We start from the raw sequence: 23261 nt of genomic DNA, 5'->3' as shown, positions 1-23261 counted from the left end.
ACTGGTTAATTGAAATTGTTTTTACTTTACATGGAGCCAAACATAATTTGCGATCTAATTTTTGCGGAATCTCATGCTACTGGAACTGATCGCGTGAATATTGCTGCCATTAGCCCGCCTGCAGATGTCAGGGTCTGAAGTGAAGAACCGCCTCAATATTTACAGCTCAATACACGCGGAAGTGTTTGGGTGATCCTGCGTCCAGTCTTCCAAAATTAACACGGGACGATCTTCCTTTCCACATGGTATTGAGTTGCCGCGATTTTACTGATTTCACAGACAAATCGAGCATCTTCAGTAAATGGAGTGATTTCAGAGGCGCAGAAACCCTCAGTTGGCCAAGCGTGTCTGGCCAAACCGAAGTTCCTCGTTAGTATAGTGGTTAGTATCCCCGCCTGTCACGCGGGAGACCGGGGTTCAATTCCACGACGTGGAGAGTTTGTACCTTACCAGGAAAAAATGGGGAATGATTTTTTAGAATAGGTACATCGGCTGTCGAATCCGCCAAGGCACACCGCCCCAAAGATGCAATCAACAGTGCGGAATTGAGACCGCTCATCAAAACCGCCCGCACCAATATTTCTGTGCAATGCGTGGGTCAGCGAAACGGACACATTACCTTCTTCATTTCCCATATTTGCCCCGTAAAAGAAAAACGCTGCCTTCAACATGCGCCATTTGTCGCACACGATATGCACTCGCAAAAACGATACAATTCAAAGAGATTTCTCCAACGGTCAACTCAACCAACTCAGGCAGGATCGGACAGTGACTCGCAGCTACTGGTTAGGAACAGATTCGCCGATACAGATGACCTGCACCCCGCGATATTAAACAACGGCCTTCGAACCGCGATGAAAATGCAAAAACTGGACACAAAATGTAGAAATTTGATGAACCGGATCATCTCTCAACACGCATCACCTCATTCCAAGAAATGTCTTGTAAACTGACGCATAGTGGACCCTTCTGAACCGTGGTTCCTGAATTTGTCTTTCATGTCTTCTTTGCTTCAATATTCTGTCTATTATTACGAAGTAAAGGGGAACGAAATCTCATTGACAGTGTACTGAATATCATAATTGCCCCACGCAGACCCAGTCCCTCAAACACTGTGCCCTGGGCCGACACACTTCTGATACGAATGTAACCATCGTCAACGTGATTCGTGATTTTGGAACCTGCCGATCCCATCACTCTTCATACTGTGTCTTGATGGTGAACAAGACAGTTTAATTCAATGTGTTTTCTGGGAAAAGCAAAAATACACATCTCCTGATTTGCACTAAAGTCAGATGTATAATGTTGCTTGCTGACTATATAAGTAGTGGCCCTCTTTAGGCAACTGGTTAATTGAAATCGTTTTTACTTTACATGGAGCCAAACATAAATTCCGATATAATTTTTGCGGAATCTCATGCCACTGGAACTGATCGCGTGAATATTGCTGCCATTAGCCCGCCTGCAGATGTCAGGGTCTGAAGTGAACAACCGCCTCAATATTTACAGCTCAATACACGCGGAAGAGTTTGGGTGATCCTGCATCCAGTCTTCCAAAATTAACATGGGACGATCTTCCTTTCCACATGGTATTGCGTTGCCGCGATTTTACTGATTTCACAGACAAATCGAGCATCTTCAGTAAATGGAGTGATTTCAGATGCGCAGAAACCCTCAGTTGGCCAAGCGTGTCTCGCCAAACCAAAGTTCCTCATTAGTATAGTGGTTAGTATCCCTGCCTGTCATGTGGGAGACCGGGGTTTAATTCCCCGATGGGCAGAGTTTATACCTTACCAGAATAAAATTGGGAATGACTTTTTAGAATTGGTACATCGGCTGTCGAATCCGCCAAGGCACACCACCCCAGAGATGCAATCAACAGTGCGGAATTGAGACCGCTCAGCAAAACCGCCCACACCAATATTTCTGTGCAATGCGTGGGTCAGCGAAACGGACACATTACCTTCTTCATTTCCCACATTTGCCCCTGTAAAAGAAAAACGCTGCCTTCAACATGCGCCATTTGTCGCACACGATATGTACTCGCAAAAACGATACAATTCAAAGAGATTTCTCCAACGGTCAACTCAACCAACTCAGGCAGGATCGGACAGTGACTCGCAGCTACTGGTTAGGAACAGATTCGCCGATACAGATGACCTGCACCCCGCGATATTAAACAATGGCCTTCGAACCGCAATGAAAATGCAAAAACTGGACATAAAATGTATAAATTTGATGAACCGGATCATCTCTCAACACGCATCAGCCTCATTCCAAGAAATGTCTTGTAAAGTGACGCATAGTGGACCCTTCTGAACCGTGGTTCCTGAATTTGTCTTTCATGTCTTCTTTGCTTCACTACTCTGTCTATTATTACGAAGTAAAGGGGAACGAAATCTCATTGACAGTGTACTGAATATCATAATTGCCCCACGCAGACCCAGTCCCTCAGACACTGTGCGCTGGGCCGACACACTTCTGACACGAATGTAACCATCGTCGACGTGATTCGTGATTTTGGAACCTGCCGATCCCATCTCTCTTCATACTGTGTCGTGATGGTGAACAAGACAGTTTAACTCAAAGTGTTTTCTGGGAAAAGCAAAAATACACATCTCCTGATTTGCACAAAAGTCTGATGTATGATGTTGCTTGCTGACTGTCTAAGTAGTGGCCCTGTTTAGGCAACTGGTTAATTGAAATTGTTTTTACTTTACATGGAGCCAAACATAATTTGCGATCTAATTTTTGCGGAATCTCATGCTACTGGAACTGATCGCGTGAATATTGCTGCCATTAGCCCGCCTGCAGATGTCAGGGTCTGAAGTGAAGAACCGCCTCAATATTTACAGCTCAATACACGCGGAAGTGTTTGGGTGATCCTGCGTCCAGTCTTCCAAAATTAACACGGGACGATCTTCCTTTCCACATGGTATTGAGTTGCCGCGATTTTACTGATTTCACAGACAAATCGAGCATCTTCAGTAAATGGAGTGATTTCAGAGGCGCAGAAACCCTCAGTTGGCCAAGCGTGTCTGGCCAAACCGAAGTTCCTCGTTAGTATAGTGGTTAGTATCCCCGCCTGTCACGCGGGAGACCGGGGTTCAATTCCACGACGTGGAGAGTTTGTACCTTACCAGGAAAAAATGGGGAATGATTTTTTAGAATAGGTACATCGGCTGTCGAATCCGCCAAGACACACCGCCCCAGAGATGCAATCAACAGTGCGGAATTGAGACCGCTCATCAAAACCGCCAGCACCAATATTTCTGTGCAATGCGTGGGTCAGCGAAACGGACACATTACCTTCTTCATTTCCCATATTTGCCCCGTAAAAGAAAAACGCTGCCTTCAACATGCGCCATTTGTCGCACACGATATGCACTCGCAAAAACGATACAATTCAAAGAGATTTCTCCAACGGTCAACTCAACCAACTCGTGAATAATAAGACAATGAAGCAGGATCGGACAGTGACTCTCAGCTACTGGTTAGGAACAGATTCGCCGATACAGATGACCTGCACCCCGCGATATTAAACAACGGTCTTCGAACCGCGATGAAAATGCAAAAACTGGGCACAAAATGTATAAATTTGATGAACCGGATCATCTCTCAACACGCATCAGCCTCATTCCAAGAAATGTCTTGTAAAGTGACGCATAGTGGACCCTTCTGAACCGTGGTTCCTGAATTTGTCTTTCATGTCTTCTTTGCTTCACTACTCTGTCTATTATTACGAAGTAAAGGGGAACAAAATCTCATTGACAGTGTACTGAATATCATAATTGCCCCACGCAGACCCAGTCCCTCAGACACTGTGCCCTGGGCCGACACACTTCTGACACGAATGTAACCACCGTCGACGTGATTCGTGATTTTGGAACCTGCCGATCCCATCTCTCTTCATACTGTGTCGTGATGGTGAACAAGACAGTTGAATTCAATGTGTTTTCTGGGAAAAGCAAAAATACACATCTCCTGATTTGTACAAAAGTCTGATGTATAATGTTGCTTGCTGACTATATAAGTAGCGGCCCTGTTTAGGCAACAGGTTAATTGAAATTGTTTTTACTTTACATGGAGCCAAACATAATTTCCGATATAATTTTTGAGGAATCTCATGCCACTGGAACTGATCGCGTGAATATTGCTGCCATTAGCCCGCCTGCAGATGTCAGGGTCTGAAGTGAAGAACCGCCTCAATATTTACAGCTCAATACACGCGGAAGTGTTTGGGTGATCCTGCATCCAGTCTTCCAAAATTAACATGGGACGATCTTCCTTTCTACATGGTATTGAGTTGCCGCGATTTTACTGATTTCACAGACAAATCGAGCATCTTCAGTAAATGGAGTGATTTCAGAGGCGCAGAAACCCTCAGTTGGCCAAGCGTGTCTCGCCAAACCGAAGTGCCTCGTTAGTATAGTGGTTAGTATCCCCGCCTGTCACGCCAGAGACCGGGGTTCAATTCCCCGACGGGGAGAGTTTGTACCTTACCAGAAAAAAGTTGTGAATGATTTTTTAGAATTGGTACATCGGCTGTCGAATCCGCCAAGGCACACCGCCCCAGAGATGCAATCAACAGTGCGGAATTGAGACCGCTCATCAAAACCGCCCGCACCAATATTTCTGTGCAATGCGTGGGTCAGCGAAACGGACACATTACCTTCTTCATTTCCCATATTTGCCCCGTAAAAGAAAAACGCTGCCTTCAACATGCGCCATTTGTCGCACACGATATGCACTCGCAAAAACGATACAATTCAAAGAGATTTCTCCAACGGTCAACTCAACCAACTCAGGCAGGATCGGACAGTGACTCGCAGCTACTGGTTAGGAACAGATTCGCCGATACAGATGACCTGCACCCCGCGATATTAAACAACGGCCTTCGAACCGCGATGAAAATGCAAAAACTGGACACAAAATGTAGAAATTTGATGAACCGGATCATCTCTCAACACGCATCACCTCATTCCAAGAAATGTCTTGTAAACTGACGCATAGTGGACCCTTCTGAACCGTGGTTCCTGAATTTGTCTTTCATGTCTTCTTTGCTTCAATATTCTGTCTATTATTACGAAGTAAAGGGGAACGAAATCTCATTGACAGTGTACTGAATATCATAATTGCCCCACGCAGACCCAGTCCCTCAAACACTGTGCCCTGGGCCGACACACTTCTGATACGAATGTAACCATCGTCAACGTGATTCGTGATTTTGGAAACTGCCGATCCCATCTCTCTTCATACTGTGTCTTGATGGTGAACAAGACAGTTTAATTCAATGTGTTTTCTGGGAAAAGCAAAAATACACATCTCCTGATTTTGCACTAAAGTCAGATGTATAATGTTGCTTGCTGACTATATAAGTAGTGGCCCTCTTTAGGCAACTGGTTAATTGAAATCGTTTTTACTTTACATGGAGCCAAACATAAATTCCGATATAATTTTTGCGGAATCTCATGCCACTGGAACTGATCGCGTGAATATTGCTGCCATTAGCCCGCCTGCAGATGTCAGGGTCTGAAGTGAACAACCGCCTCAATATTTACAGCTCAATACACGCGGAAGAGTTTGGGTGATCCTGCATCCAGTCTTCCAAAATTAACATGGGACGATCTTCCTTTCCACATGGTATTGCGTTGCCGCGATTTTACTGATTTCACAGACAAATCGAGCATCTTCAGTAAATGGAGTGATTTCAGATGCGCAGAAACCCTCAGTTGGCCAAGCGTGTCTCGCCAAACCAAAGTTCCTCATTAGTATAGTGGTTAGCATCCCTGCCTGTCATGTGGGAGACAGGGGTTCAATTCCCCGATGGGCAGAGTTTATACCTTACCAGAATAAAATTGGGAATGACTTTTTAGAATTGGTACATCGGCTGTCGAATCCGCCAAGGCACACCACCCCAGAGATGCAATCAACAGTGCGGAATTGAGACCGCTCATCAAAACCGCCCACACCAATATTTCTGTGCAATGCGTGGGTCAGCGAAACGGACACATTACCTTCTTCATTTCCCACATTTGCCCCTGTAAAAGAAAAACGCTGCCTTCAACATGCGCCATTTGTCGCACACGATATGTACTCGCAAAAACGATACAATTCAAAGAGATTTCTCCAACGGTCAACTCAACCAACTCAGGCAGGATCGGACAGTGACTCGCAGCTACTGGTTAGGAACAGATTCGCCGATACAGATGACCTGCACCCCGCGATATTAAACAACGGCCTTCGAACCGCGATGAAAATGCAAAAACTGGACACAAAATGTATAAATTTGATGAACCGGATCATCTCCCAACACGCATCAGCCTCATTCCAAGAAATGTCTTGTAAAGTGACGCATAGTGGACCCTTCTGAACCGTGGTTCCTGAATTTGTCTTTCATGTCTTCTTTGCTTCACTACTCTGTCTATTGTTACGAAGTAAAGGGGAACGAAATCTCATTGACAGTGTACTGAATATCATAATTGCCCCACGCAGACCCAGTCCCGCAGACACTGCGCCCTGGGCCGACACACTTCTGACACGAATGTAACCACCGTCGACGTGATTCGTGATTTTGGAGCCTGCCGGTCCCATCTCTCTTCATACTGTGTCGTGATGGTGAACAAGACAGGTTAATTCAATGTGTTTTCTGGGAAAAGCAAAAATACGCATCTCCTGATTTGCACTAAAGTCTAATGTTGCTTGCTGACTATATAAGTAGTGGCCCTGTTTAGGCAACTGGTTAATTGAAATTGTTTTTACTTTACATGGAGCCAAACATAATTTCCGATATAATTTTTGCGGAATCTCATGCCACTGGAACTGATCGCATGAATATTGCTGCCATTAGCCCGCCTGCAGATGTCAGGGTCTGAAGTGAACAACCGCCTCAATATTTACAGCTCAATACACGCGGAAGTGTTTGGGTGATCCTGCATCCAGTCTTCCAAAATTAACATGGGACGATCTTCCTTTCCACATGGTATTGAGTTGCCGCGATTTTACTGATTTCACAGACAAATCGAGCATCTTCAGTAAATGGAGTGATTTCAGAGGCGCAGAAACCCTCAGTTGGCCAAGCGTGTCTCGCCAAACAGAAGTTCCTCGTTAGTATAGTGGTTAGTATCCCCACCTGTCACGCGGGCGACCGGGGTTCAATTCCCCGACAGGGAGAGTTTGTACCTTACCAGAAAAAAATTGGTAGTGATTTTTTAGAATTGGTACATCGGCTGTCGAATCCACCAAGGCACAGCGCCCCAGAGATGCAATCAACAGTGCGGAATTGAGACCGCTCATCAAAAACGCCTGCACCAATATTTCTGTGCAATGCGTGGGTCAGCGAAACGGACACATTACCTTCTTCATTTCCCACATTTGCACCTGTAAAAGAAAAACGCTGCCTTCAACATGCGCCATTTGTCGCACACGATATGCACTCGCAAAAACGATGCAATTCAAAGAGATTTCTCCAACGGTCAACTCAACCAACTCGTGAATAATAAGACAATCAAGCAGGATCGGACAGTGACTCGCAGCTACTGGTTAGGAACAGATTCGCCGATACAGATGACCTGCACCCCGCGATATTAAACAACGGCCTTCGAAACGCGATGAAAATGCAAAAACTGGACATAAAATGTATAAATTTGATGAACCGGATCATCTCTCAACTCGCATCAGCCTCATTCCAAGAAATGTCTTGTAAAGTGACGCATAGTGGACCCTTCTGAACCGTGGTTCCTGAATTTGTCTTTCATGTCTTCTTTGCTTCACTACTCTGTCTATTATTACGAAGTAAAGGGGAACAAAATCTCATTGACAGTGTACTGAATATCATAATTGCCCCACGCAGACCCAGTCCCTCAGACACTGTGCCCTGGGCCGACACACTTCTGACACGAATGTAACCACCGTCGACGTGATTCGTGATTTTGGAACCTGCCGATCCCATCTCTCTTCATACTGTGTCGTGATGGTGAACAATACAGTTGAATTCAATGTGTTTTCTGGGAAAAGCAAAAATACACATCTCCTGATTTGTACAAAAGTCTGATGTATAATGTTGCTTGCTGACTATATAAGTAGCGGCCCTGTTTAGGCAACAGGTTAATTGAAATTGTTTTTACTTTACATGGAGCCAAACATAATTTCCGATATAATTTTTGAGGAATCTCATGCCACTGGAACTGATCGCGTGAATATTGCTGCCATTAGCCCGCCTGCAGATGTCAGGGTCTGAAGTGAAGAACCGCCTCAATATTTACAGCTCAATACACGCGGAAGTGTTTGGGTGATCCTGCATCCAGTCTTCCAAAATTAACATGGGACGATCTTCCTTTCCACATGGTATTGAGTTGCCGCGATTTTACTGATTTCACAGACAAATCGAGCATCTTCAGTAAATGGAGTGATTTCAGAGGCGCAGAAACCCTCAGTTGGCCAAGCGTGTCTCGCCAAACCGAAGTTCCTCGTTAGTATAGTGGTTAGTATCCCCGCCTGTCACGCCAGAGACCGGGGTTCAATTCCCCGACGGGGAGAGTTTGTACCTTACCAGAAAAAAGTTGTGAATGATTTTTTAGAATTGGTACATCGGCTGTCGAATCCGCCAAGGCACACCGCCCCAGAGATGCAATCAACAGTGCGGAATTGAGACCGCTCATCAAAACCGCCCGCACCAATATTTCTGTGCAATGCGTGGGTCAGCGAAATGGACACATTACCTTCTTCATTTCCCATATTTGCCCCGTAAAAGAAAAACGCTGCCTTCAACATGCGCCATTTGTCGCACACGATATGCACTCGCAAAAACGATACAATTCAAAGAGATTTCTCCAACGGTCAACTCAACCAACTCAGGCAGGATCGGACAGTGACTCGCAGCTACTGGTTAGGAACAGATTCGACGATACAGATGACCTGCACCCCGCGATATTAAACAACGGCCTTCGAACCGCGATGAAAATGCAAAAACTGGACACAAAATGTATAAATTTGATGAACCGGATCATCTCCCAACACGCATCAGCCTCATTCCAAGAAATGTCTTGTAAAGTGACGCATAGTGGACCCTTCTGAACCGTGGTTCCTGAATTTGTCTTTCATGTCTTCTTTGCTTCACTACTCTGTCTATTATTACGAAGTAAAGGGGAACGAAATCTCATTGACAGTGTCCTGAATATCATAATTGCCCCACGCAGACCCAGTCCCTCAAACACTGTGCCCTGGGCCGACACACTTCTGATACGAATGTAACCATCGTCAACGTGATTCGTGATTTTGGAACCTGCCGATCCCATCTCTCTTCATACTGTGTCTTGATGGTGAACAAGACAGTTTAATTCAATGTGTTTTCTGGGAAAAGCAAAAATACACATCTCCTGATTTGCACTAAAGTCAGATGTATAATGTTGCTTGCTGACTATATAAGTAGTGGCCCTCTTTAGGCAACTGGTTAATTGAAATCGTTTTTACTTTACATGGAGCCAAACATAAATTCGATATAATTTTTGCGGAATCTCATGCCACTGGAACTGATCGCGTGAATATTGCTGCCATTAGCCCGCCTGCAGATGTCAAATTCTGAAGTGAACAACCGCCTCAATATTTACAGCTCAATACACGCGGAAGAGTTTGGGGGATCCTGCATCCAGTCTTCCAAAATTAACATGGGACGATCTTCCTTTCCACATGGTATTGCGTTGCCGCGATTTTACTGATTTCACAGACAAATCGAGCATCTTCAGTAAATGGAGTGATTTCAGATGCGCAGAAACCCTCAGTTGGCCAAGCGTGTCTCGCCAAACCAAAGTTCCTCATTAGTATAGTGGTTAGTATCCCCGCCTGTCACGCGGGAGACCGGGGTTCAATTCCCCGACGGGTAGAGTTTGTACCTTACCAGGAAAAAATTGGGAATGATTTTTTAGAATTGGTCCATCGGCTGTCGAATCCGCCAAGGCACACCGCCCCAGAGATGCAATCAACAGTGTGGAATTGAGACCGCTCATCAAAACCGCCCGCACCAATATTTCTGTGCAATGCGTGGGTCTGCGAAACGGACACATTACCTTCTTCATTTCCCACATTTGCCCCTGTAAAAGAAAAACGCTGCCTTAAACATGCGCCATTTGTCGCACACGATATGCACTCGCATAAACGATGCAATTCAAAGAGATCTCTCCAACGGTCAACTCAACCAACTCGTGAATAGTAAGACAATCAAGCAGGATCGGACAGTGACTCGCAGCTACTGGTTAGGAACAGATTCGCCGATACAGATGACCTGCACCCCGCGATATTAAACAACGGCCTTCGAACCGCGATGAAAATATAAAAACTGAACACAAAATGTATAAATTTGATGAACCGGATCATCTCTCAACACGCATCAGCCTCATTCCAAGAAATGTCTTGTAAAGTGACGCATAGTGGACCCTTCTGAACCGTGGTTCCTGAATTTGTCTTTCATGACTTCTTTGCTTCACTACTCTGTCTATTATTACGAAGTAAAGGGGAACGAAATCTCATTGACAGTGTACTGAATATCATAATTGCCCCACGCAGACCCAGTCCCTCAGACACTGTGCCCTGGGCTGACACACTTCTGACACGAATGTAACCATCGTCGACGTGATTCGTGATTTTGGAACCTGCCAATCCCATCTCTCTTCATACTGTGTCGTGATGGTGAACAAGACCGTTTAATTCAATGTGTTTTCTGGGAAAAGCAAAAATACACATCTCCTGATTTGCACAAAAGTCTGATGTATCATGTTGCTTGCTGACTATATAAGTAGTGGCCCTGTTTAGGCAACTGGTTAATTGAAATCGTTTTTACTTTACATGGAGCCAAAAATAATTTCCGATATAATTTTTGCGGAATCTCATGCCACTGGAACTGATCGCGTGAATATTGCTGCCATTAGCCCGCCTGCAGATGTCAGGGTCTGAAGTGAAGAACCGCCTCAATATTTACAGCTCAATACACGCGGAAGTGTTTGGGTGATCCTGCATCCAGTCTTCCAAAATTAACATGGGACGATCTTCCTTTCCACATGGTATTGAGTTGCCGCGATTTTACTGATTTCACAGACAAATCGAGCATCTTCAGTAAATGGAGTGATTTCAGATGCGCAGAAACCCTCAGTTGGCCAAGCGTGGCTCGCCAAATCGAAGTTCCTCGTTAGTATAGTGGTTAGTATCCCCGCCTGTCACGCGGGTGACCGGGGTTCAATTCCCCGACGGGGAGAGTTTATACCTTACCAGAAAGAAATTGGGAGTGATTTTTTAGAATTGGTACATCGGCTGTCGAATCCGCCAAGGCACACCGCCCCAGAGATGCAATCAACAGTGCGGAATTGAGACCGCTCTTCAAAACCGCCCGCACCAATATTTCTGTGCAATGCGTGGGTCGGCGAAACAGACACATTACCTTCTTCATTTCCCTTATTTGCCCCTGTAAAAGAAAAACGCTGCCTTCAACATGCGCCATTTGTCGCACACGTTATGCACTCGCAAAAACGATACAATTCAAAGAGATTTCACCAACGGTCAACTCAACCAACTCGTGAACAATAAGACAATCAAGCAGGAGCGGACAGTGACTCGCAGCTACTGGTTAGGAACAGATTCGCCGATACAGATGACCTGCACCCCGCGATATTAAACAACGGCCTTCGAACCGCGATGAAAATGCAGAAACTGGACAAAAAATGTATAAATCTGATGAACCGGATCATCTCTCAACACGCATCAGCCTCATTCCAAGAAATGTCTTGTAAAGTGACGCATAGTGGACCCTTCTGAACCGTGGTTCCTGAATTTGTCTTTCATGTCTTCTTTGCTTCACTACTCTGTCTATTATTACGAAGTAAAGGGGAACAAAGTCTCATTGACAGTGTACTGAATATCATAATTGCCCCAGGCAGACCCAGTCCCTCAGACACTGTGCCCTTGGCCGACACACTTCTGACACGAATGTAACCAGCGTCGACGTGATTCGTGATTTTGGAACCTGCCGATCCCATCTCTCTTCATACTGTGTCGTGATGGTGAACAAGACAGTTTAATTCAATGTGTTTTCTGGGAAAAGCAAAAATACACATCTCCTGATTTGCACAAAAGTCTGATGTATAATGTTGCTTGCTGACTATATAAGTAGTGGCCTTGTTTAGGCAACTGGTTAATTGAAATTGTTTTTACTTTACATGGAGCCAAACATAATTTCCGACATAATTTTTGCGGAATCTCATGCCACTGGAACTGATCGCGTGAATATTGCTGCCATTAGCCCACCTGCAGATGTCAGGGTCTGAAGTGAACAACAGCCTCAATATTTACAGCTCAATACACGTGGAAGTGTTTGGGTGATCCTGCATCCAGTCTTCCAAAATTAACATGGGACGATCTTCCTTTCCACATGGTATTGAGTTGCCGCGATTTTACTGATTTCACAGACAAATCGAGCATCTTCAGTAAATGGAGTGATTTCAGAGGCGCAGAAACCCTCAGTTGGCCAAGCGTGGCTCACCAAACCGTAGTTCCTCGTTAGTATAGTGGTTAGTATCCCCGCCTGTCACGTGGGAGACCGGGGTTCAATTCCCCGACGGGGAGAGTTTGTACCTTACCAGAACAAAATTGGGAATGGTTTTTTAGAATTGGTACATCGGCTGTCGAATCCGCCAAGGCACACCGCCCCAGAGATGCAATCAACAGTGCGGAATTGAGACTGCTCATCAAAACCGCCCACATCAATATTTCTGTGCAATGCGTGGGTCAGCGAAACGTACACATTACCTTCTTCATTTCCCATATTTGCCCCTGTAAAAGAAAAACGCTGCCTTCAACAGGCGCCGTTTGTCGCACACGATATGCACTCGCAAAAACGATACAATTCAAAGAGATTTCTCCAACGGTCAACTCAACCAACTCGTGAATAATAAGACAATCAAGCAGGATCGGACAGTGACTCGCAGCTACTGGTTAGGAACAGATTCGCCGATACAGATGACCTGCACCCCGCGATATTAAACAACGGCCTTCGAACCGCGATGAAAATGCAAAAACTGGACACAAAATGTATAAATTTGATGAACCGGATCATCTCTCAACACGCATCAGCCTCATTCCAAGAAATGTCTTGTAAAGTGACGCATAGTGGACCCTTCTGAACCGTGGTTCCTGAATTTGTCTTTCATGTCTTCTTTGCTTCACTACTCTGTCTATTATTACGAAGAAAAGGGGAACGAAATCTCATTGACAGTGTACTGAATATCATAATTGCCCCACGCAGACCCAGTCCCTCAGACACTGTGCCCTGGGCCGACACACTTCTGACACGAATGTAACCACCGTCGACGTGATTCGTGATTTTGGAACCTGCCGATCCCATCTCTCTTCATACTGTGTCGTGATGGTGAACAAGACAGTTGAATTCAATGTGTTTTCTGGGAAAAGCAAAAATCACATCTCCTGATTTGCACAAAAGTCTGATGTATAATGTTGCTTGCTGACTATATAAGTAGTGGCCCTGTTTAGGCAACTGGTTAATTGAAATCGTTTTTACTTTACATGGAGCCAAACATAATTTCCGATATAATTTTTGCGGAATCTCATGCCACTGGAACTGATCGCGTGAATATTGCTGCCATTAGCCCGCCTGCAGATGTCAGGGTCTGAAGTGAACAACCGCCTCAATATTTACAGCTCAATACACGCGGAAGTGTTTGGGTGATCCTGCATCCAGTCTTCCAAAATTAACATGGGACGATCTTCCTTTCCACATGGTATTGAGTTGCCGCGATTTTACTGATTTCACAGACAAATCGAGCATCTTCAGTAAATGGAGTGATTTCAGAGGCGCAGAAACCCTCAGTTGGCCAAGCGTGGCTCACCAAATTGAAGTTCCTCGTTAGTATAGTGGTTAGTATCCCCGCCTGTCACGCGGGAGACCGGGGTTCAATTCCCCGACGGGGAGAGTTTGTACCTTACCAGGAAAAAATAGGGAATGATTTTTTAGAATTGGTCCATCGGCTGTCGAATCCGCCAAGGCACACCGCCCCAGAGATGCAATCAACAGTGTGGAATTGAGACCGCTCATCAAAACCGCCCGCACCAATATTTCTGTGCAATGCGTGGGTCTGCGAAACGGACATATTACCTTCTTCATTTCCCACATTTGCCCCTGTAAAAGAAAAACGCTGCCTTCAACATGCGCCATTTGTCGCACACGATATGCACTCGCATAAACGATGCAATTCAAAGAGATTTCTCCAACGGTCAACTCAACCAACTCGTGAATAGTAAGACAATCAAGCAGGATCGGACAGTGACTCGCAGCTACTGGTTGGGAACAGATTCGCCGATACAGATGACCTGCACCCCGCGATATTAAACAACGGCCTTCGAACCGCGATGAAAATGCAAAAACTGGACACAAAATGTATAAATTTGATGAACCGGATCATCTCCCAACACGCATCAGCCTCATTCCAAGAAATGTCTTGTAAAGTGACGCATAGTGGACCCTTCTGAACCGTGGTTCCTGAATTTGTCTTTCATGTCTTCTTTGCTTCACTACTCTGTCTATTATTACGAAGTAAAGGGGAACGAAATCTCATTGACAGTGTACTGAATATCATAATTGCCCCACGCAGACCCAGTCCCTCAGACACTGTGCCCTGGGCCGACACACTTCTGACACGAATGTAACCATCGTCGACGTGATTCGTGATTTTGGAACCTGCCGATCCCATCTCTCTTCATACTGTGTCTTGATGGTGAACAAGACAGTTTAATTCAATGTGTTTTCTGGGAAAAGCAAAAATACACATCTCCTGATTTGCACAAAAGTCTGATGTATAATGTTGCTTGCTGACTATATAAGTAGTGGCCCTGTTTAGGCAACTGGTTAATTGAAATCATTTTTACTTTACATGGAGCCAAACATAATTTCCGATATAATTTTTGCGGAATCTCATGCCACTGGAACTGATCGCGTGAATATTGCTGCCATTAGCCCGCCTGCAGATGTCAGGGTCTGAAGTGAAGAACCGCCTCAATATTTACAGCTCAATACACGCGGAAGTGTTTGGGTGATCCTGCATCCAGTCTTCCAAAATTAACATGGGACGATCTTCCTTTCCACATGGTATTGAGTTGCCGTGATTTTACTGATTTCACAGACAAATCAAGCATCTTCAGTAAATGGAGTGATTTCAGAAGCGCAGAAACCCTCAGTTGGCCAAGCGTGTCCAAGCAAACCGAAGTTCCTCGTTAGTATAGTGGTTAGTATCCCCGCCTGTCACGCGGGAGACCGGGGTTCAATTCCCCGACGGGGAGAGTCTGTCCCTTACCAGAAAAAAATTGGGAATGATTTTTTAGAATTGGTACATCGGCGGTCGAATCCGCCAAGACACACCGCCCCAGAGATGCAATCAACAGTGCGGAATTGAGACCGCTCATCAAAACCGCCTGCACCAATATTTCTGTGCAATGCGTGGGTCAGCGAAACGTACACATTACCTTCTTCATTTCCCATATTTGCCCCTGTAAAAGAAAAACGCTGCCTTCAACAGGCGCCATTTGTCGCACACGATATGCACTCGCAAAAATGATACAATTAAAAGAGATTTCTCCAACGGTCAACTCAACCAACTCGTGAATAATAAGACAATCAAGCAGGATCGGACAGTGACTCTCAGCGACTGGTTAGGAACAGATTCGCCGATACAGATGACCTGCACCCCGCGATATTAAACAACGGCCTTCGAATCGCGATGAAAATGCAAAAACTGGACACAAAATGTATAAATTTGATGAACCGGATCATCTCCCAACTCGCATCAGCCTCATTCCAAGAAATGTCTTGTAAAGTGACGCATAGTGGACCCTTCTGAACCGTGGTTCCTGAATTTGTCTTTCATGTCTTCTTTGCTTCACTACTCTGTCTATTATTACGAAGTGAAGGGGAACGAAATCTCATTGACAGTGTACTGAATATCATAATTGCCCCACGCAGACCCATTCCCTCAGACACTGTGCCCTTGGCCGACACACTTCTGACACGAATGTAACCAGCGTCGACGTGATTCGTGATTTTGGAACCTGCCGATCCCATCTCTCTTCATACTGTGTCGTGATGGTTAACAAGACAGTTTAATTCAATGTGTTTTCTGGGAAAAGCAAAAATACACATCTCCTGATTTGCACAAAAGTCTGATGTATAATGTTGCTTGCTGACTATATAAGAAGTGGCCCTGTTTATGCAACTGGTTAATTGAAATATTTTTACTTTACATGGAGCCAAACATAATTTCTGATATAATTTTTGCGGAATCTCATGCCACTGGAACCGATCGCGTGAATATTACTGCCATTAGCCCGCCTGCAGATGTCAGGGTCTGAAGTGAAGAACCGCCTCAATATTTACAGCTCAATACACGCGGAAGAGTTTGGGTGATCCTGCATCCAGTCTTCCAAAATTAACATGGGACGATCTTCCTTTCCACATGGTATTGAGTTGCCGCGATTTTACTGATTTCACAGACAAATCGAGCATCTTCAGTAAATGGAGTGATTTCAGAGGCGCAGAAACCCTCAGTTGGCCCAGCGTGGCTCACCAAACCGAACTTCCTCGTTAGTATAGTGGTTAGTATCCCCGCCTGTCACGCGGGAGATATTCAATTCCCCGACGGGGAGAGTTTGTACCTTACTAGAAAAAAATTAGGGATGATTTTTTAGAATTGGTACATCGGCTGTCGAATCCGCCAAGGCACACCGCCCCAGAGATGAAATGAACAGTGCGGAATTGAGACCGCTCATCAAAACCGCCCGCACAAATATTTCTGTGCAATGCGTGGGTCAGCGAAACAGACACATTACCTTCTTCATTTCCCTTATTTGCCCCGGTAAAAGAAAAACGCTGCCTTCAACATGCGTCATTTGTCGCACACGATATGCACTTGCAAAAACGATACAATTCAAAGAGATTTCTCCAACGGTCAACTCAACCAACTCGTGAACAATAAGACAATCAAGCAGGATCGGAGAGTGACTCGCAGCTACTGGTTAGGAACAGATTCGCCGATACAGATGACCTGCACCCCGCGATATTAAACAACGGCCTTCGAACCGCGATGAAAATGCAGAAACTGGACAAAAAATGTATAAATCTGATGAACCGGATCATCTCTCAACACGCATCAGCCTCATTCCAAGAAATGTCTTGTAAAGTGACGCATAGTGGACCCTTCTGAACCGTGGTTCCTGAATTTGTCTTTCATGTCTTCTTTGCTTCACTACTCTGTCTATTATTACGAAGTAAAGGGGAACAAAGTCTCATTGACAGTGTACTGAATATCATAATTGCCCCAGGCAGACCCAGTCCCTCAGACACTGTGCCCTTGGCCGACACACTTCTGACACGAATGTAACCACCGTCGACGTGATTCGTGATTTTGGAACCTGCCGATCCCATCTCTCTTCATACTGTGTCGTGATGGTGAACAAGACAGTTTAATTCAATGTGTTTTCTGGGAAAAGCAAAAATACACATCTCCTCATTTGCACAAAAGTCTGATGTATAATGTTGCTTGCTGAGTATATAAGTAGTGGCCCTGTTTAGGCAACAGGTTAATTGAAATCGTTTTTACTTTACATGGAGCCGAACATATTTTCCGATCTAATTTTTGCGGAATCTCATGCCACTGGAACTGATCGCGTGAATATTGCTGCCATTAGCCCACCTGCAGATGTCAGGGTCTGAAGTGAACAACAGCCTCAATATTTACAGCTCAATACACGTGGAAGTGTTTGGGTGATCCTGCATCCAGTCTTCCAAAATTAACATGGGACGATCTTCCTTTCCACATGGTATTGAGTTGCCGCGATTTTACTGATTTCACAGACAAATCGAGCATCTTCAGTAAATGGAGTGATTTCAGAGGCGCAGAAACCCTCAGTTGGCCAAGCGTGGCTCACCAAACCGTAGTTCCTCGTTAGTATAGTGGTTAGTATCCCCGCCTGTCACGTGGGAGACCGGGGTTCAATTCCCCGACGGGGAGAGTTTGTACCTTACCAGAACAAAATTGGGAATGGTTTTTTAGAATTGGTACATCGGCTGTCGAATCCGCCAAGGCACACCGCCCCAGAGATGCAATCAACAGTGCGGAATTGAGACTGCTCATCAAAACCGCCCACATCAATATTTCTGTGCAATGCGTGGGTCAGCGAAACGTACACATTACCTTCTTCATTTCCCATATTTGCCCCTGTAAAAGAAAAACGCTGCCTTCAACAGGCGCCGTTTGTCGCACACGATATGCACTCGCAAAAACGATACAATTCAAAGAGATTTCTCCAACGGTCAACTCAACCAACTCGTGAATAATAAGACAATCAAGCAGGATCGGACAGTGACTCGCAGCTACTGGTTAGGAACAGATTCGCCGATACAGATGACCTGCACCCCGCGATATTAAACAACGGCCTTCGAACCGCGATGAAAATGCAAAAACTGGACACAAAATGTATAAATTTGATGAACCGGATCATCTCTCAACACGCATCAGCCTCATTCCAAGAAATGTCTTGTAAAGTGACGCATAGTGGACCCTTCTGAACCGTGGTTCCTGAATTTGTCTTTCATGTCTTCTTTGCTTCACTACTCTGTCTATTATTACGAAGAAAAGGGGAACAAAATCTCATTGACAGTGTACTGAATATCATAATTGCCCCACGCAGACCCAGTCCCTCAGACACTGTGCCCTGGGCCGACACACTTCTGACACGAATGTAACCACCGTCGACGTGATTCGTGATTTTGGAACCTGCCGATCCCATCTCTCTTCATACTGTGTCGTGATGGTGAACAAGACAGTTGAATTCAATGTGTTTTCTGGGAAAAGCAAAAATCACATCTCCTGATTTGCACAAAAGTCTGATGTATAATGTTGCTTGCTGACTATATAAGTAGTGGCCCTGTTTAGGCAACTGGTTAATTGAAATCGTTTTTACTTTACATGGAGCCAAACATAATTTCCGATATAATTTTTGCGGAATCTCATGCCACTGGAACTGATCGCGTGAATATTGCTGCCATTAGCCCGCCTGCAGATGTCAGGGTCTGAAGTGAACAACCGCCTCAATATTTACAGCTCAATACACGCGGAAGTGTTTGGGTGATCCTGCATCCAGTCTTCCAAAATTAACATGGGACGATCTTCCTTTCCACATGGTATTGAGTTGCCGCGATTTTACTGATTTCACAGACAAATCGAGCATCTTCAGTAAATGGAGTGATTTCAGAGGCGCAGAAACCCTCAGTTGGCCAAGCGTGGCTCACCAAATTGAAGTTCCTCGTTAGTATAGTGGTTAGTATCCCCGCCTGTCACGCGGGAGACCGGGGTTCAATTCCCCGACGGGGAGAGTTTGTACCTTACCAGGAAAAAATAGGGAATGATTTTTTAGAATTGGTCCATCGGCTGTCGAATCCGCCAAGGCACACCGCCCCAGAGATGCAATCAACAGTGTGGAATTGAGACCGCTCATCAAAACCGCCCGCACCAATATTTCTGTGCAATGCGTGGGTCTGCGAAACGGACATATTACCTTCTTCATTTCCCACATTTGCCCCTGTAAAAGAAAAACGCTGCCTTCAACATGCGCCATTTGTCGCACACGATATGCACTCGCATAAACGATGCAATTCAAAGAGATTTCTCCAACGGTCAACTCAACCAACTCGTGAATAGTAAGACAATCAAGCAGGATCGGACAGTGACTCGCAGCTACTGGTTGGGAACAGATTCGCCGATACAGATGACCTGCACCCCGCGATATTAAACAACGGCCTTCGAACCGCGATGAAAATGCAAAAACTGGACACAAAATGTATAAATTTGATGAACCGGATCATCTCCCAACACGCATCAGCCTCATTCCAAGAAATGTCTTGTAAAGTGACGCATAGTGGACCCTTCTGAACCGTGGTTCCTGAATTTGTCTTTCATGTCTTCTTTGCTTCACTACTCTGTCTATTATTACGAAGTAAAGGGGAACGAAATCTCATTGACAGTGTACTGAATATCATAATTGCCCCACGCAGACCCAGTCCCTCAGACACTGTGCCCTGGGCCGACACACTTCTGACACGAATGTAACCATCGTCGACGTGATTCGTGATTTTGGAACCTGCCGATCCCATCTCTCTTCATACTGTGTCTTGATGGTGAACAAGACAGTTTAATTCAATGTGTTTTCTGGGAAAAGCAAAAATACACATCTCCTGATTTGCACAAAAGTCTGATGTATAATGTTGCTTGCTGACTATATAAGTAGCGGCCCTCTTTAGGCAACTGGTTAATTGAAATCGTTTTTACTTTACATGGAGCCAAACATAATTTCCGATCTAATTTTTGCGGAATCTCATGCCACTGGAACTGATCGCGTGAATATTGCTGCCATTAGCCCGCCTGCAGATGTCATGGTCTGAAGTGAACAACCGCCTCAATATTTACAGCTCAATACACGTGGAAGTGTTTGGGTCATCCTGCATCCAGTCTTCCAAAATTAACATGGGACGATCTTCCTTTCCACATGTTATTGAGTTGCCGCGATTTTACTGATTTCACAGACAAATCGAGCATCTTCAGTAAATGGAGTGATTTCAGAGGCGCAGAAACCCTCAGTTGGCCAAGCGTGGCTCACCAAACCGAAGTTCCTCATTAGTATAGTGGTTAGTATCCCCGCCTGTCACGCGGGAGACCGGGGTTCAATTCCACGACGGGGAGAGTTTGTACCTTAACAGAAAAAAAATTGGGAATGCTTTTTTAGAATTGGTACATCGGCTGTCAAATCCGCCAAGGCACAGCGCCCCAGAGATGCAATCAACAGGGCGGAATTGAGACCGCTCGTCAAAACCGCCCGCACCAATATTTCTGTGCAATGCGTGGGTCAGCGAAACGGACACATTACCTTCTTCATTTCCCACATTTGCCCCCGTGAAAGAAAAACGCTGCCTTCAACATGCGCCATTTGTCGCACACGATATGCACTCGCATAAACGATACAATTCAAAGAGATTTCTCCAACGGTCAACTCAACCAACTCAGGCAGGATCGGACAGTGACTCGCAGCTACTGGTTAAGAACAGATTGCCGATACAGATGACCTGCACGCGGCGATATTAAACAACGGCCTTCGAACCGCGATGAAAATATAAAAACTGGACACAAAATGTATAAATTTGATGAACCGGATCATCTCCCAACACGCATCAGCCTCATTCCAAGAAATGTCTTGTAAAGTGACGCATAGTGGACCCTTCTGAACCGTGGTTCCTGAATTTGTCTTTCATGTCTTCTTTGCTTCACTACTCTGTCTATTATTACGAAGTCAAGGGGAACGAAATCTCATTGACAGTGTACTGAATATCATAATTGCCCCACGCAGACCCAGTCCCTCAGACACTGTGCCCTGGGCTGACACACTTCTGACACGAATGTAACCATCGTCGACGTGATTCGTGATTTTGGAACCTGCCAAATCCCATCTCTCTTCATACTGTGTCGTGATCGTGAACAAGACAGTTTAATTCAATGTGTTTTCTGGGAAAAGCAAAAATACACATCTCCTGATTTGCACAAAAGTCTGATGTATAATGTTGCTTGCTGACTATATAAGTAGTGGCCCTGTTTAGGCAACTGGTTAATTGAAATCATTTTTACTTTACATGGAGCCAAACATAATTTCCGATATAATTTTTGCGGAATCTCATGCCACTGGAACTGATCGCGTGAATATTGCTGCCATTAGCCCGCCTGCAGATGTCAGGGTCTGAAGTGAAGAACCGCCTCAATATTTACAGCTCAATACACGCGGAAGTGTTTGGGTGATCCTGCATCCAGTCTTCCAAAATTAACATGGGACGATCTTCCTTTCCACATGGTATTGAGTTGCCGTGATTTTACTGATTTCACAGACAAATCAAGCATCTTCAGTAAATGGAGTGATTTCAGAAGCGCAGAAACCCTCAGTTGGCAAAGCGTGTCCCAGCAAACCGAAGTTCCTCGTTAGTATAGTGGTTAGTATCCCCGCCTGTCACGCGGGAGACCGGGGTTCAATTCCCCGACGGGTAGAGTTTGTCCCTTACCAGAAAAAAATTGGGAATGATTTTTTAGAATTGGTACATCGGCGGTCGAATCCGCCAAGACACACCGCCCCAGAGATGCAATCAACAGTGCGGAATTGAGACCGCTCATCAAAACCGCCTGCACCAATATTTCTGTGCAATGCGTGGGTCAGCGAAACGTACACATTACCTTCTTCATTTCCCATATTTGCCCCTGTAAAAGAAAAACGCTGCCTTCAACAGGCGCCATTTGTCGCACACGATATGCACTCGCAAAAATGATACAATTAAAAGAGATTTCTCCAACGGTCAACTCAACCAACTCGTGAATAATAAGACAATCAAGCAGGATCGGACAGTGACTCTCAGCGACTGGTTAGGAACAGATTCGCCGATACAGATGACCTGCACCCCGCGATATTAAACAACGGCCTTCGAATCGCGATGAAAATGCAAAAACTGGACACAAAATGTATAAATTTGATGAACCGGATCATCTCCCAACTCGCATCAGCCTCATTCCAAGAAATGTCTTGTAAAGTGGCGCATAGTGGACCCTTCTGAACCGTGGTTCCTGAATTTGTCTTTCATGTCTTCTTTGCTTCACTACTCTGTCTATTATTACGAAGTGAAGGGGAACGAAATCTCATTGACAGTGTACTGAATATCATAATTGCCCCACGCAGACCCATTCCCTCAGACACTGTGCCCTTGGCCGACACACTTCTGACACGAATGTAACCAGCGTCGACGTGATTCGTGATTTTGGAACCTGCCGATCCCATCTCTCTTCATACTGTGTCGTGATGGTGAACAAGACAGTTTAATTCAATGTGTTTTCTGGGAAAAGCAACAATACACATCTCCGGATTTGCACAAAAGTCTGATGTATAATGTTGCTTGCTGACTATATAAGTAGTGGCCTTGTTTAGGCAACTGGTTAATTGAAATCGTTTTTACTTTACATGGAGCCAAACATAATTTCCGATATAATTTTTGCGGAATCTCATGCCACTGGAACTGATCGCGTGAATATTGCTGCCATTAGCCCGCCTGCAGATGTCAGGGTCTGAAGTGAAGAACCGCCTCAATATTTACAGCTCAATACACGCGGAAGAGTTTGGGTGATCCTGCA

General features: G+C 45.1%; 7 non-coding genes across 7 annotated transcripts; all 7 read left to right on the top strand.

Moving 5' to 3' along the window:
- The first annotated feature begins 11173 nt into the window (after positions 1–11173).
- On the top strand, positions 11174–11245 carry trnad-guc (transfer RNA aspartic acid (anticodon GUC)). Its single transcript has one exon. It is a non-coding gene; the product is annotated as a tRNA-Asp (tRNA).
- A 1292-nt stretch (positions 11246–12537) lies between these two features.
- On the top strand, positions 12538–12609 carry trnad-guc (transfer RNA aspartic acid (anticodon GUC)). The gene has a single exon. It is a non-coding gene; the product is annotated as a tRNA-Asp (tRNA).
- A 1291-nt stretch (positions 12610–13900) lies between these two features.
- Positions 13901–13972, top strand: trnad-guc (transfer RNA aspartic acid (anticodon GUC)). The gene has a single exon. It is a non-coding gene; the product is annotated as a tRNA-Asp (tRNA).
- A 1292-nt stretch (positions 13973–15264) lies between these two features.
- On the top strand, positions 15265–15336 carry trnad-guc (transfer RNA aspartic acid (anticodon GUC)). The gene has a single exon. It is a non-coding gene; the product is annotated as a tRNA-Asp (tRNA).
- A 2651-nt stretch (positions 15337–17987) lies between these two features.
- Positions 17988–18059, top strand: trnad-guc (transfer RNA aspartic acid (anticodon GUC)). Its single transcript has one exon. It is a non-coding gene; the product is annotated as a tRNA-Asp (tRNA).
- A 1291-nt stretch (positions 18060–19350) lies between these two features.
- trnad-guc (transfer RNA aspartic acid (anticodon GUC)) lies at positions 19351–19422 on the top strand. Its single transcript has one exon. It is a non-coding gene; the product is annotated as a tRNA-Asp (tRNA).
- Positions 19423–22061: 2639 nt separating this feature from the next.
- trnad-guc (transfer RNA aspartic acid (anticodon GUC)) lies at positions 22062–22135 on the top strand. The gene has a single exon. It is a non-coding gene; the product is annotated as a tRNA-Asp (tRNA).
- Positions 22136–23261: the final 1126 nt, after the last annotated feature.

Source organism: Scyliorhinus torazame, chromosome 25, assembly GCF_047496885.1.
Source record: "Scyliorhinus torazame isolate Kashiwa2021f chromosome 25, sScyTor2.1, whole genome shotgun sequence".
In the NCBI taxonomy this organism is placed as follows: Eukaryota; Metazoa; Chordata; class Chondrichthyes; order Carcharhiniformes; family Scyliorhinidae; genus Scyliorhinus; species Scyliorhinus torazame.
The sequence above is the reverse complement of the archived record's forward strand: the minus strand, read 5'-3'. Positions and strand labels throughout refer to the sequence as shown.